The following is a 6000-nucleotide window of genomic DNA, read 5'->3' as shown; positions in this document are numbered from 1 at the left end:
TCACTCAAGAGAATGACTCCCATCTACCCACAGGATCCTCCCCTACTGTGCCTTGCCCAGCTACCTCCCTGCCAAGTCCACTCCATCCCGTGTCCTCCTCAGTGCTCCTGAAGCGGGTCTCACCAGGCAGAGAATGTGTGTGTGTGTGTGTGTGTGCGCACGCGTGCGTGTGTGCATGTTGGAGGGTGAAGAGGAGATGCAGGGCAAGAGAAACCCCAGCTGCAGGGAAGGGGAAATGGACACTCGCTGAAGCTTGAGTCCATCTCTGCTTGGGAGCCTGGATCAGATGGCAGCTGTATCCTGGACAAATCCAACATGATCTGGGATTTTCAGCCTACACAGCCCAGCAGTACCTGCCTCCTGGAATCTCTGGGCCTCATACAGATATATTCATGTTGGAAGCTGACCCTGAGAAACAGATCTCCATCTCCATAAAGCTGGATCTCCCTCCTCTGACAGTTTATTTGATTCTTATCTCCCCTGCTGAACTTTGTCTTGTATATCCATTCATTTATTCCCCAAATATTCACTGCGCATCTATTATATGTCAGGCCCTGGCCCAGCACTAAAGATGCAAAGAATGATAAGAAAGCCCTTTCCTGGATTAGGGCACTGTATGAGACAGAAGACAGCATTGCCCCCTGGCAGAACAGATGGGGAGTCAATCCGTGGGGAGCATGTCAGGCATGTTCAGAGATGGTATCTCTTAACTGCAGCAAGGTGGGGGACCAGAGCAGTCCACGTGGAAGGTGGAATTTTCAGATTGTATCTAGAAGATAAAAAATAAATAAATATCAATAAGGCAAAAAGGAGGGGGATACTCCAGTTAGAGAGAAAAGCAATTGCAAAACTATTGAAATAATATTATTCCATCTCCTTATTGACAATAAGCATTAACTATTGCCTGGCCAACATGTGCCAAGCCACACACTGGACACTGCAGAAACAGAGATTTTAAAAAGTAATTGGTTCCTGATCTCTACACTACATCATGTGAGAGAGTAGATCAGGAAATAAATAACTACAAAATACGGGGATAAAAATTTCAGAATGAGCTTGGCTAAGGCAACTAACTGCCTGGGAAGGTGAGAGAAATCATGCCCAAGGAGAATTTCCTATGAGTTCAAGGCTGAGGAGGAGAGAGGGAGGACTCGGCTGGCTGAGCAAAAACTCAGAGTTTAAAAAAATAAAAAAAGTCTAGCATATTTTGGAAACTGCAAGTAGCTTTACCCCAGAATCTATGGTAAAAGTAGAAGACTGAGCTGAAAGTAGACACCAGATTATTAAGAGTTTTGTTGACCCAACCAAAAGCCTTGGGCCTCATCTTAAATTCAGTAGTAAAATTAAGCTTTTGTTTTATAAAATTCACTTTGGCAATGCTGTGGGGGTTGAATTAGTGGTGGGACTCTTTGGAGACAGGGAGACCTGTGATGATGATGCCACAATAAAGGCAGCAACCATGGCTGTGAGAGGATGGGGGACCAACTTGAGAGCAATGTGCCCTGCAGCTCTCAAACATACTCTGGCTTAGAAGCCTGTGGCTCAGGAGGTAGAATCTGCAGGTCCTGATAGCACATTTGGTGTGAGGTTGAGTAGGAAGCAAGAGTCTGGGATGATCCCAGGTTTCTGGTTAAGTCTTGGTGGACAGGATGCTATTCACAGAGTTGGAGCACATAACAGGAGCAAGAGGGGCATGTTAGGAAAAATATGGAAGGTGTTGAACTCTGATTTTGTAAAATCAGCTTGAGGTACCAAAGTACATCCAATGGATGTTAATATTGGGACCTAGAGCTCAGGGAAGAGGGTGGGCTTTGGGATTCTCTATGCAGAGCTAGTACTTCCAGCAATGGTGGATAATAATATCAGCAGCAAGGGTGAAAAATGAAGGTGCAGGTGATGTTGAAAGGATTCAGCAGAGGAGAAAGGGCTCGGGAAGGAGAGTAGATGAGGCTGTAAGTGGGAGGCTACCCATGTCACAGAGGACCAAAAGGGAAGAGGGTTAAAATATAGGACACAACTGTAACAATTACTGCAGTAAAGTCAAATAGGGGCCGGGCGCAGTGGCTTACGCCTGTAATCCCAGCACTTTGGGAGGCCGAGGCGGGCAGATCACAAGGTCAGAAGATCCAGACCATCTTGGCTAACATGGTGAAACCCCGTCTCTACTAAAAATAGAAAAAATTAGCCGGGCGTGGTGGTGGGCGCCTGTAGTCCCAACTACTCGGGAGGCTGAGGCAGGAGAATGGCGAAACCAGGAGGCGGATCTTGCAGTGAGCCGAGATCACGCCACTGCACTCCAGCCTGGACGACAGAGCGAGACTCCGTCTCAAAAAAAAAAAAAAAGTCAAACAGGATAAACCCTGAACCATGTCCATGAGGATTTCATAGAACATTCTTCCCCCTTTATATAGTCAATGAGCAAAAATACACAAATATCAAGAAAAACTTACCCAATGGTGATTGATAAACAGTGAAAGGGGAGGATGTATATCTGGTTCCCATGGGCCAGATATGAGCCACAAGGGAGGGAAAACTGGCTGTCCAGGTGGTCTAAAATCCTGTCCAGGAGGTGAAGATGAGGAATACCAGCCAAGAGAGGCTGTAGGAGAGCTTGCCAATGCCTAGGTGCTACAGGAGCCATGCACAGCTAGACAAAGCAGACATGCCTGTCATACTAAAGAACTGTGGCCAACACCCAGCCAGCAGGGAGGGGAGAGTCTGTGAAGAACACATTCAAGTTCTCCACGGGAGAAAGGTCAGCCCTAAGCACCTGCCAAGCCCAGAAAGCTCCTATGCCAGTTCACAAAGTTTTCAGGTCTTTCTTTCTCGTTCCTTTGCAGCCCTTACCCAAATGGACAAGAGGCAACTGGGTGAGCAAGGGAATAAAATTAAAAACTTCTAGGAGCTAATAAAGAAGATACTCTTCTTTTCTGTGCAGCCTTCCTTCCTGCAGTAGTACCAAGTAGGAAAGAGAAGGAAATTCAACATTCAAGGAAAGACCTTCTGATTACTGAAATAAGATTTTTTTATGTAAATAGAAGTTATTTTTATGTAAATAGAAGTTTTTTCATGTAAATAGAAGTAAGAAATCATGCGATTTCTTAGCATGATTCTAAAAGTCAAGGGCATTTGCCAAAGATTTCATTCCAAGAGAAAGGGAAGAGCCAGCCCCACAGAAAGGGTTTTAAGAGGCATCAAGAGAAGAAATAGAGTTGCTTTCTGACTATCATGCAGGTTCTGCTTGTTCAACAAGAATTATACAGAGAGATAGAAAAAGGCATGGAAAAAAATAGAAATACTTTGCCAAAAAAGCAGAGAGGGAGATCATAATGGAGCTAAAATTGCTGATACATAGCATGTCCCTGGGCTGATACAATATGCAGATATACAGGGCCTTCAGACACACACAGAGAGGAACCACTGAATGGCCCAGTGACTTTTTTGGCCTAAATTAAGTTACTATCTTTTATCAATAACATTGATATCAACCCTTCCTACTCAAAAGTGAAATCATCCATTAATAGTTAATATTAAAATATCTAATCTTACTGTGAACACTACCAGGAGCTTTGGCTGGAAGGCAGGAAAAAAAAAATGCTATGGAGAAGAGGAAAATATTGAGTTGGAAAAGTGGGATTATAGGGCCAACACCAGAAAATGAGAGAATGAGACAGAAATGGAGACACAGAGAGAGAGGTTCAGCAAACCAATGAAGACACCTGGCCAGCATTGACAAAAACAATAACTAATATGAATAACAAACATTTTTGGGGGGTACTTCATACATGGCATCTCCAGTCTTTACAATTCTATGAGTCTAGTGAGGCACTGTAATGGATAAGGGTGTAGGTTTTGCACTTGCAAATATGCCTGGCATGTTACGAGCAATCGACATAAGTTATACATTATCTTAAGATGACGGTGACATTATATCATTTTATGGATGAGGGAATTGAGACCTGGATTACTAGGAGTTGTTCAGCAAGTAAAGGATGAAAGCAGGACTTTTTTTTTTTTTTTGAGACAGAGTCTCGCTCTATTGCCCAGGCTGGGGTGCAATGGCACGATCTCGGCTCACTGCAACTGCAGCCTCCTGGGTTCAAGCGATTCTCTGCCTCAGCCTCCCAAGTAGCTGGGATTTCAGGAATGCACCACCACGCCCAGGTAATTTTTGTATTTTTAGTAGAGATGGGGTTTCACCATGTTGGCCAGGCTGGTCTCAAACTCCTGACCTCGTGATCCGCCCGCCTCAGCCTCCCAAAGTGCTGAGATTACTGGCATGAGCCACCACGCTTAGCAAAAGCAGGATTTAAAGCCAGAAATCTGACTTCAGGGTCCTCTTCTAACCCTAATCTAGGCAAGCCGAGCTTTGACGTTTATCTCTTCTTCCAGCCTCTCTCATGGAGGCCCAGCAACCTAAGAAGCCTGTTCTGTGTTTCATCTCAGTAGTGGTTCCTTCCAGCCAGCAAAGGAAGTCACTTAGCCACCAAACCCTAAGTGAAAGGTAAGGCTGGTAGCTGGGATACCAAATGTAACACGGCCAGGAGTGCTGACCTTTACAGAGAAGGGTTTTAAAGACTGGAAAGATAATGGGCAAACGGTGTCCTACTGAAAGTCCAGTGACTGATATACTTTCATTCACTGAGAACTTCTTGACCCAGAAATAGGAGAGGGAAGAAAGGAGAACGAGAAAGATAACAATGGCTAGTAGAAATCACTACATTTTTTATATTGCTGTCACAAATGACTGCCATCTCCATATCTAGATTGGTAGCTTTGGTCCAGAGCTGAACATCAGGTGAGGCTGGGTCTCCTAAATTGGGGGTGAGAGCTGCTTCTCAACAGCTTTGAGGAGAGAGAGCTGATGAAAAAAATTATGAAAGAAAGAGGAAATTCTTATGAGAGGAGTGGGCTGCCCCAAGACTATGACTCTATCGTCGATTATTCCAGTGCTGGGGGTTAAATCCCAACCCATTCTCCTCTTTTATTTAGGTTCATTTGAGGTTTAATTGAATATGGCATTATTTATCCTTGTGAATAAACCCTATATGAGGTTTCTCCATCTTCATCTCATGATCTTCTATTCAATAAACACTTGTTAAGCTGAAATGAACTGAAGGCCTCAGGTCTCCCCAGTGACCCAAGGGCCAAAGCCATATTTCCAATAACCACCCAAGAGGGTTCACTCTAACTAAACTCTTCTCAGACTTAAACCCATATTCTTTTAGCACAAATCTGTTCTCCTGTTTCCTCAGCTCTCATTAAAAGTAACACTAACACCCCAAAACCTGGTGAAACATTGTACCAAAGAGTTAAACAAACTAGTGACTAATACAAATTCTTGAGTTTACGTGATGGCAGATTTTAAAAAAAGAACAACTTGCTGAAATGCTGAAACTCTCTCCACTTGTAAGATAACAAAATTGGCTGAAGTCATTGGAGCCAATATGGCAGACTGGAGTCTGCACAGAAAAAGTGTGCTGATGTCACAGCCAAATTTCCACTGCACATTTCATACTCTCCCTCCCCGAAACTGCACACATGACCCATGAGGTAGCATGAAGAGATAACTTCCCATGCCCAAGGACTTTTTCCGGCCCTCCCTTTTCCTTCCACCAATCACCTACTAATCCCAGAATCTAATCCCTAAACCTTTCCAATAAAATTACTGCCTTAAAGCCAGCACAGGGAGACAGATTCCAGCTGGACTCTTATCTCCTTGATGGTCAAGTTGCAGTAAAAAGCTTTTCTTTTCTCAAAAACCTGGTATCATCGTATTGGCTTCTAGTAGATTAGGAAGCAGCCCTCTTGCTCCGGAGTCATCTTCAATTCTTGATTTTCTGCACAGTCAGTAAATAAGTCCCATGAATCTGCCTGTCTAATGAGGCCTTTCTCATGGGCACCCAGACCCATGACTGCCTTCCTTCAGATGTGGATATTTTCATAATTTCTTTAAAACAGTCTCATTCGACTTTTACTTCACCACCCCATTTCCCAATC

The sequence above is a fragment of the Nomascus leucogenys genome, chromosome 12, assembly GCF_006542625.1.
Source record: "Nomascus leucogenys isolate Asia chromosome 12, Asia_NLE_v1, whole genome shotgun sequence".
NCBI classification, from domain to species: domain Eukaryota; kingdom Metazoa; phylum Chordata; class Mammalia; order Primates; family Hylobatidae; genus Nomascus; species Nomascus leucogenys.
This window is presented reverse-complemented; position numbering follows the sequence as displayed.